We start from the raw sequence: 10,536 nt of genomic DNA, 5'->3' as shown, positions 1-10,536 counted from the left end.
CCTCATCACCGTATATTTAAGTTAAGACAACACACTCATTTCTTGATCAAAGTTGTATTTTCAAGTTAGCTCAATATGTAGTTAACCTTACAAAGTAATAATTAAAAAATATTAATTCAATCAAAATGAAAAACAGCAAACTTAAACATAATATTGTCCAAATTCAGTCATATTTTAGAACTGGTAAGCTTTTCAAATTACTATCTAATTATTTAATAATATTCACTATCAATGGCCTTGGTATATTTAAATAAGGCACCTTTTTGTTGTTTGTTTATTTTCGCACTAGGCTACTCGAGGAATATCTACTCTAGCCGTCCCTAATTTTGAAGTAGTAGACTAGAGGGAAGGCAGCTAGTCAACACCAGCCACCGCCAACTCGTGTGATGCTCTAACAGAATAGCGGGATTTGACCGCCACTCATATAACGCACCCATATCCCCAAAGTGCGGAGTGTGATATTTCTTTGGGTGATAACAAGTCGCGAATCAAGGAACCTTGAATCAACAGTCCAGCACACTAAGCCATGCTCCGCCACTATTCGATAAAACACTCGGACATCAAAACAAAATATGTTGAAATAAAATGAAAAACTTTTACAGTTTTAAAATGTAGGTCCGTAGCTTGGCCCAGTAATCAAAATGACGGACTGCGGATCGTAGGGCCCATAGTTCAAGGCGAGATGTTATTGCTGAACACGATTTGTACTTTCAGATGTGGATGCATTAAAAGAATGGCAGTCATTCCTGTTATTTGGTTCCAGGAGCTGGAAAATGCCCTCCTGGCGGTGTTTGCTGCTGACTGAGTGACCTCCCTCTGATAAGTAGTTCAAACTGTTAACTGCTATACCTGAACCCCAGGGACTTCTAAACTGGCCGTTTAGCTCATGTCTACATAAAGTGCTATTCGGGTTGAAAATATAAATTCCAATATTTAGTTTTAAACGTACTCCAAATATTTTGTTTCTTATAGTTTTTTAATGAATCTTACTATTGCTTCCTATTAAAATCAAGATACATTTTATTTTACATTTACATCGGTTAACTGTATCAGTTAATCTTACTTAGCACGGTTGAATTTTATCAATTATTCTTGTCAGAAAATCATTAATCTTTCTTTATTTTTACTCAAACCACTTCACCAATAAATCACTGATCTTTAAATTCATATTAGTTATTACCTTTCTACAATGACAAATATATTTACCAAATCTTCTTACGAGAAAGTCACCAATCAGATGTCCACAAGTAACCTTTATTAACGTTTCTTTTCTTAATCTTTACTGATCTCTGATTTTCATTAACAAATCGTATTAACAGTGTTTACCAATAATCTCGCGTATGGAAGCACCTTATGCTAATATAATAGTAACGTGACAGACTACGATTTATGAGCATTTGTTTGTTTGTTTGGAATTAAGCACAACGCTACACAATGGGCTATCTGTGCTCTGCCCACCACGGGTATCGAAACCAGGTTTCTAGCGTTGTAAGTCCGCAGACATGCCGCTGTACCAATGGGAGGCATTTATAAGCATAATGGAGTGGTTTTATATTGGGGTAATATACTACATACCCGGTAATAGCTGAGGCAAAAAAAATTATAAGCCTAACTAACACTTTAGTCAGACAGTATTTCTAATGTACATAAACAAAACTGTACAAACACAACAGTTTGGTTTGTTTGATTTGAATTACGCAAAAAGCTACTCGAGGGCTATCTGCGCTAGCCGTCCCTAATTTGGTAGTGATAGACTAGAGGGGAGGAAGCTAGTCATCACCACCCATTATAACGCCCCCATGGCTGAAACGGCGAGCATGTTCGGTGACGGAGATTCGAACTAACAACCAGGCCACGCCAGTTCACAACAAAGAAAATCATCACCAGACTTTGATATCACATTCATCTTATTCACGGTGGTTTTTATCAACCCACCTCATTAAAAAAACACTGTTCTTGTTAGTATTTGTACGCTAAGAACAATTAATGAAATAATCAGGATCTATGTTTACACTTGGAGATCCCACGTGCCAACGAATCTCTTATTTTTTCATAAAACTAAGTTTGCTGGTACATAGAATTAATTGTATTTGACTTGCAGTGACATTATATGTAAATTCTTAGCAATAGGGGCTACTTTTTGGTATAAACTGCCAGAAATTACCAGAGCTTCATGATAGCAACTTGTAAACTTTCTTACACGAGAAACATTACCTGTTAGGAAAAATAACCCAGAATTCAAATTAGATATACTTTTTTTTAAAGAAACGTCAATTATCTATTTATTTAATCACATTTGTTTATGAATTATTAATTTTTGATAGGCTCCCGGTGACTCAGTGATAAGTCTCGCAGCTTACAAAGCTTAAATTCAGGTTTCGATATCAGCAGTGGGCAAAGCACAGATAGCCCCATTGTATAGCTTTGTGTTTAATTATAAATATCAAGTTTTGGTATACATATTCTAAAACTTCACAAACATACCCTTGGAGAGCAACTTATTTAATCACTTACAGTACATTGTGATATAGTGTTTTTTTAGTTGTTCAAGTTTGTTTGTTTTTTTGTTTTTGTACTTCTAACATTTATTCTTTTCAGGAACGTTATGAATTTGACGATAAAAGTCTGCTTTTTTCGCATTACAGGAGCGTTAGACGACAAAGACATAAACCCGGGTGTTTAAAGCTCGGCCTCGTCAAAAATATTGTACAGTAGGAACTTGTCATATGCATCATTAACTTCTTAAATATTTAGAAAATAGGATAATGTGTTATATTTCAACTGTAATGCCTTATCACTATATAAAACACTTTGTAATTAAAAATGTGAAATCACGTTTTCTTATCACTAACTTCGCAATTTCAACTGGCCGGGGCTGTTGGAACAGTAAACCCAGCAACGCTTAAGAGTTTAAAACCAAAACCTATTCCTAGCAGCTTCTATAACATTAAATACGAATTGTTTCCATTGGCAGTCAAATGTAGACTTACAAATAAGCTTAAGAAACCTACTCACCCTCTGTTCTAAAGTCGAACTACTCAAACAAAGAATCGAGTTTCAAACGAATTCTCTGTGCTGCGAAACTAAGCACTGACTACAGCTGCCACACGCGTGAAATAACATCAACAACCGTCAGTCACGTGATCAAGTATTCTTACTGAAGCGCGATTTTCGGCCTGCTCCCTTGCAGCGCTCTCTGCTGGGGACGCTCAACACCAGAAAGTTCAGCACTGGGAGGTCCTGTCTTATTTTTGTTTTACCTGATATAACGTATTAATATTTGCTTCATAAATATGGGTTTCTTATATTTTATACCTCTTTTTCAGTGTGAATAATATTTCAAGAAGTGTAAAATCAGTGGTTCTTTATTGTAAACGATATTTCTTCTTTAGTGAAAAGCCAGATTGAAACTTGTCTGTCAATGTCTGATCAGTTAAAGCAGAAATCATTATCTGATCAACAGACTGTGGTGGTGGATAAGTAAATTAAAATACATACTTAAATAGAAATACTTGTTTTTAGTAAACTCAGAATGGCCAGGACATAACTTTACAATTACGTCATATAGATACAACAAACAAATGGAAAAATCAAAACGAATATTGCTAGGGTTGAAAAAATATTACTGCTGAGTCTTACTGTATTGATGGAATTTTAATTGGCTACTGTAGATGACTTACAATTGGTAGAAATTGCAAAAGGTGGCATAAAACAACTTTATAACAAAAGAACTCTGAATGTAACATAATTTTTAATACATACATTTTTATTATGGAATTAAATGTTGATTTTTTACTTGACTTTGCGATGCTTTTGAGACCTAAACTAGAGCTATTTGCCATAAGAAAAACTTATGTTCGTTAAGAATACATTATGCCTAATAATTAATTCAAAAAGTACAATAACAGCAACTTTTACAGTACTTATTTATTATTCAGCTCAATAGATTCCTCACTAAACATTGGTTATAGCTGATAGTTCTCATATACGCTTTCTCACTATATTTTCTAACTTATATATTAACAAATGCTGAAAATATTTGTGTTTGTTTTTGTTGTTTTTTCATATCATTTACTTGCAAACTTATATCAATCATTTTCATAAAATATTCAAACACTTTGCAAAATTCCCATGAATAGTCATCTAGGAAAATCTTGTAGCAATATGTTTATAATTTTCTTCGCGAAGTAAAAAATATAAGTATATAATTTTACTGATACAAAAATGTTTAATTCGACAATATAAAATTTTCTTCTTACAAGAGATATTTTATAAACTCCTTTGTTTTAAGGCTGCTTCCTTCTTATATTATTCAGTATTCCAGAGCCATTAGAATCATTCAATTGTAAATGCATAATTCATTCTTAAGTTTATGAAAATTGTCATATTAGTTACAATATAACACAGCGTGACTCGAGCATAGTCTAATAGTTCGGGTATTGGACTGGGGATCGAGGGTCTCGGATTGGATGCGTGATGCTAAAAATACACTTTCCAATGACAGCTATGTATATGTTATAAGAGTGACAATCAGCCCTGTATTCGCTTCAGGTGTCCGATGCTGTCGACTGGTGGCGTTCCTTCTGTTCCGTGATTCAAACTGGTGGCGGCTGTACCTGAACCAGGAGAGTATCTGTACCTAGCCATTTAGCTCTTTGGGTGGTTAAGCGTTCAGGTGAACGAAAAAAAACAGTTACGTGGTCTAAAATGAGAAAAAGTTGTTTTTCTAAAGAAATTTGTTCAGTATTATGTTGGATTCATTTTAATTTTCTGTGCATTATTTTGTACGCTTAAAGACCGTTGAAAAAAATACAGCACAATTAACAACATTTAAAGTCGATAAAACGAAATAAAGAGCTTTTAATTGTACAAAGAGAGTAGAATTACAAATTCTAGATTCCTGAACTAAACCTAATGGGAGAATTCTAGGTCTATCACGAACCATGGTGGAGTTTCATAATAGTTATCGCTCATTTCTTCTTCTTTATTATTATTTAATATTGTTACGCCAGCCTGCAGCAAAAATGGCTGTGAGTGTTGTAATAAAACCTGGGCAGTATTAAAAAGCATCATTGCCCATTGTGTAGAGTAGTTTTTAAGTTTTACAACCTACCAAATAACGGTGATTGTAAAACCGTTGACACCCAATCGTTTTAATGTAGTCTGTGGTTTATATGGAGCCTCATAATCTACTACATGCATACGTATGTATCTGCGTGCAGGCTGTGGATGTAATTTAATGTCTGTATGGCAGGCATGACACATGTACTATAGCGATTATGGACTTATTGTTGCAACTGTATTGATATCGTGTATCATTTGTATATGTATAGTGTTCCTGCTCTTTCGGACACGACGCTGCTGACAGGATCACAGATTTTTTACCACTGCAGGATCGATTTCAGCCATGTTACACAAACGTCTAAAACGTTATACAAACGTCTAGGCTGTCTGCCACAACAGAAATCTTTAAGACGTAGTTTAAAAAAATAGCACCAAGTCCAGTTTCGAGCATCGGATCGGCAATCACGGTGATGGCTGATGGTAAGCGTCCAATTATAGCCAACACTGCGTGATTGCGAATCTTACAGATACTGCTAATAGATTATCCATTCTTGAAGCTGACTATAAAAAGTGGTCAGAGTCGTACAAGCAGATGATAATTTTAAGCTAAAGTGAGGCAGAAATTTTGTAGCCATATATTTTCTATTTACAAAATATTTATTTTCATATAAAGTATGCAGCAGCGACAGCCCACCAGAATTAAGGGTCGTCACAGTGGAAGATGATCGTATAAGTGTCACGATCCAAACTCCATCAAAAATGGAGGAGGGAAAGGTATATTAATATAATCAATTCATAATTGTTAATTAACACGTGTTCGATCTTGTAGAATGTGCAGAATGTCACTGTAAGAGGAAATCCGGCCAGTTGCAGCAAAACTGTTACTATAGCCAGCGGAGAGGAGGAGGAAGAAATACAACAACTATAGAAAATATTAGAAATGTCTATTTATATAGACATCCTATTATATTATGACACAGTGTATTATATTTGCATTGAATATATATGCATGCATCTATACAACTTAAAACATTCATATGGCTATCTATATGTACGGCTTTACAACTTAAAAACTATAAATCCTGCATTTATACATATAGATATAAATATGAGCCAACATGCGTTGCATGTACATGCATGTATAAAACTCATGGATTACAAAATCCACTCCATGCATCATTCCAGTATAGTTCAAAAGTCCTTCCAATCCAGTGTTTACAGACTCCCTATATAGCTACAGGGTATAAATACATTAGCTATATATATAACATGTGGTATGTTGATCACCATACATCAAAGTGATCATATATGCAGTACCACTATTAATGATAACATTGTAGCAATAATCATCCAATCTGCATGACGCCAATTCAAAGATTGTCATTGTTTCATGAAACATTGAATTGAACTATTTCAACTAAGAAAGTATTACTATTATACATATTTATGATTATGATGGACATAAAAACTAAAGAAAGAGTATTATTAAAAATTGTTAATTTAAAAAGGAGGAATAGGGATCTTCAAAAATTACAGAAACAAGAAAATGCAATCACAAAAAAAGTAAAAAAACAAGTTTGAGGTTTGAGACATAGTATTGACATTGTTTCTTCAAGCTATAAATCCCTATTTTGACTCCATGTCTAAAACCTGTAATATTTAGGAGAGTCAAAATAGGTATTTGTAGCTTGAGAAAATAAAGTTAACATTATGTCTCAAACCTTACGCTTTTCTGTTTACTTTTTTTTTCTTGCGATTGCATTTTCACTTTAAGCTACCTATCTTGTTTCTGTATTTTTTGAAGATCCCTATTCCACCTTTTTAAAATTAACAATTTTTAATTATCCTGTATTAAAGAAGTTTTACTATATTGAATTGTGCTCCAGTGCGTCAGCGGTAAGTTAATAGACTTACAATTCTAAAATATGGGTTCGTTTCTCCCACTGTGGATAAAACGTAGATAGCTAACTATATAGCTTTGTGCTTTAAATAAAGAAAAGCCAGTTATAATTAGACAATTATATCAATTTCTCAGATGTGTTCAATCATACAAATTTCAACTTTTTAGACTTTGTACTTCCAAGAAAGGTCACTCAGGTAAAATCTAAGTACTGACGCAGATATATATATATATATATATCATAATAAAAAATAAAAAACAATATGTCAATAATAAATTCCAATTCGTCCATTTTTGTTACTTGGTAATTTTTCCAGAGATTAGAATCATCAGGGCGTGGCAGCATCCCGAACGGGTTTTATCAAGTAACCATTAGTTATTCAAACATATATATTATACCATTAAACTTTTAAAAACTATCTTAAAAAAATCATAGAGATAGTACAATTCAAAAACTACATTACGGGCGTGCCTAGTGGTTAGCGTGTCGGACTGTGAATCTAAGAGTTCACTCCACAGTTCGCATATTGTTGTCGCAAAAACGCGTTCCATACTTTGAGTGACTATTAAATCCCACCATACGATTAGAGTAGCCCAGCAGTTGACGGTGGGTGCTGTCGATCAAGTGTTTTCCCTTTAGTCTGTCATCTTAAAATTACGAACGGCTAGCGCAAAGCCCATGTGTAGTTTTGCGCGATTTTTCGAAAACAAACAATCAAACAAATATTAGTACAAAATCGACACTGTTAAAGAAAAAGTCTGTTGGCTAGAACATAGTTTATGTAAAAAGTATACAATTTAGTTCCTAATAATGCGAATAACCAGAAAAATCATAATTTCTTTTAAAACTTATTATGTTATTTAAACGCACCAGAATTTCAGATAAATATGACATAAAAATATTCTATATGTAAGAAAGAATCTCTTTATTCACTTCGAATCTATGATCCGGATAAATAATTAATAGACCTTGTTTGTCAAACCTCAATCATTTATTGTAAAAGTCAGGTCAAAACAAATAACACTAAACACAACTGAGAAAATAATCATTTGCCTAAATTATCTGACTGCAATAATTGTGAATCTCTTATCAAAGAACACGTCACATATCACAAGAACAGGTACATGTTTAACTTATAAAAAATACAAACTCCCTTATGATTGGTTTGAATTCTGCGCAAAGCTACACGAGGGTTATCTGCACTAGTCGTCTCTAATTTAGCAGTGATAGACTAGAGGGAAAGAAGCTAGTCATCATCACCCACCGCCAACTCTTGGGCTAGTTTTTGAACAACGAATAGTGGGATTGACCATCACATTATAACGTCCCCACAGCTGAATGAACGGGCGATCATGTTTGATGGGACGCGCACCCCAGCTTGCGAGTTGAGCGCCCTAAGCATCTGGCCATGCCAGGCCTACTTCTTTACGATTAGCTAAGAACACTTTGTGAACTAGCCTGAATAATCCATTCGTTAGATTCTATATATCTCAGTTTGCTGATCGATCGTGGTGAGACGAGTCAGTAGAGGACACTGAATCATCTGATTTACTTTTAATCAAGCTACATCACAAATTTTCAATAAGCCGTTTCTTCTTTATATATATAACGACTTTTTTTTAATGAGGCTATCATTTTTTTACAACACGCTGTTTATGAAAGTATTAGGTATTTCTTCCAGGAACATGATTGAGTAAATCTTATTTTAGTTTCTTAGAAAAGCAGTATTTATTTTGTTCCTTAATTGTAGCACATCACACGTTAATTTTAAGTTCACTAATTTACTGGTGTGTAATTAAAAAATTGAGAAACAAGCTGTGCTTACAACATTATGAAGGAAATAATATGAATAACAAGGAGTAATTATAACTGTAGATTGAAAACGTTCGAGAAGTAAAGTTACTGGAAATTAAAATCCCTACAGTAAAGTCTGGAAAATATTCGGAGTAACTAATTTTACAAGAACAAACTGCTATTGAAAATATACGTAGACTTCCATTTCAATACCAAGGTATTAAAAATATGTTTAAAGAATCTCTACGGATATCATTACAAAAACAAACGTTAGGCCTGAGCTTAAAAGAAATAAGTTTTGGTTTGTAATATGCTATTTTTGAAATATATATAAATCTCTTTAACATATTACCATCATTATCAAATATTCAATTACGAATCTCCAACCCTCAGCAAAAAAACAAACACACAGAAACGATATTACTACATGATATTTTTTTCTATTTCAGAACTTCACTAAATATGTTAATATATTTTTGTGTGTGTGACTTAAGTTAATAATATCTAAACAACAACCTAATTTGCATTTCTGCATAATTTAATTAACGGCTCCCAAGTTAATATTTTCAGTTTTTTCTAGTTTTGAATTCAACATTCAGAATGTTTATTTGTTTCTTCTACAAAAAGTCAAAAGCTGTTGAACAGTTTTTAATGAAAGAAGAAAAATAGATGAAGTATTGGTTAAAAATTGCTCTTAATGTTCTAAGTTGTATTTGCTGTTCGCTGAATACAAGCCTGTTTTTTTTTTCGAGAGTTTTTTGAATAATGCTCAATCAAGCGCTATTATTTCTCAGCAAAGTATGTCTAAGTACTTTTACGAGTTGGTGCTTTTCATCAAAATTTATTTATAGTGCTGACATAGAATGATAAATCAAACTGACGTACTATCTTATTTTCTCCCCTACGATAGTTTCTCTACCAGTTATGTATAATCTATTATGATAATAGTGTAGCTCAAAAAGAAAATTAACGACTTACTTTCTGGTGAACACAATAGTCACAATTTGATGTTAACCAGCCACGTTCTTTCAAGATTTTTTCATCGTCGAAACTATTCTGCATAATCACCAAGGTCAAAGTATAGAGAAAGTTATGATATCAACGTACTTATATCAAATCTATAACTATATTTCAATACATGTCGCTTATGAAGCTGGTTCCAGCCTTCCCAAGATGCTCCGCTGTGAAGACCAGGAATTCACTGTCGAATGGGTTATTCCATAGAGAAATCTAAGATAATAAATGTCATAGTAAATAATATGGAAAAATTATTGTTGGGGAAATAAACCCCTTTTCCAATGTTTAATTTTCGAATACTAGCTTTATTTTAACGGAGACATATCTTCGAATTGTGACTGGAATCTTTTCATAGTTTTACACAACACTTTAACGTGAAGTTCTCCAATTTTTTCTGTCTGTACCTTGACTCATTTCAACTTTCAAGTTCAACAGCATGAGACCTATGGTTCAGTTCCAGAATTGGTTAAACAAAAAAGATAAGAACCTGTAGTGTAATGGGTGACTGTGTTGAATGCGGGTTTATTTTATATGAGCAATAATTTTCGATCATTTACAAATTACATAAATTTAAGATATTGTTTACCTTTTTTTCAGGAGATACATGGCCCTTTCAATAGTTGTATTGGAGTATATAATACTGTTACGTCTCTGTTCGTTAGTTAATTTTCCGTAAATTCGTTCCGACGAAACTTCAGCGATACAAGTCCTTTATTTAAATAAAACTGGTTTATTCTTTCCGAATACAACTTTACGATAC

General features: G+C 33.4%; 1 protein-coding gene across 1 annotated transcript in view; it reads right to left on the bottom strand.

Moving 5' to 3' along the window:
• LOC106457744 (ubiquitin-conjugating enzyme E2Q-like protein 1) overlaps window positions 1-3,115 on the bottom strand; it is a 61,783-nt gene extending 58,668 nt beyond the window's left edge. Inside the window, exon 1 of the mRNA XM_013917190.2 lies at window positions 3,016-3,115. The gene's annotated coding sequence lies outside the window, so the exon portion shown is untranslated. The remainder of the gene's footprint in view (window positions 1-3,015) is intronic.
• Between the last annotated feature and the right edge of the window lie 7,421 nt (window positions 3,116-10,536).

The sequence above is a fragment of the Limulus polyphemus genome, unplaced genomic scaffold (assembly GCF_000517525.1).
Source record: "Limulus polyphemus unplaced genomic scaffold, Limulus_polyphemus-2.1.2 Scaffold368, whole genome shotgun sequence".
Classification (NCBI taxonomy): Eukaryota; Metazoa; Arthropoda; class Merostomata; order Xiphosura; family Limulidae; genus Limulus; species Limulus polyphemus.
This window is presented reverse-complemented; position numbering and strand designations above follow the sequence as displayed.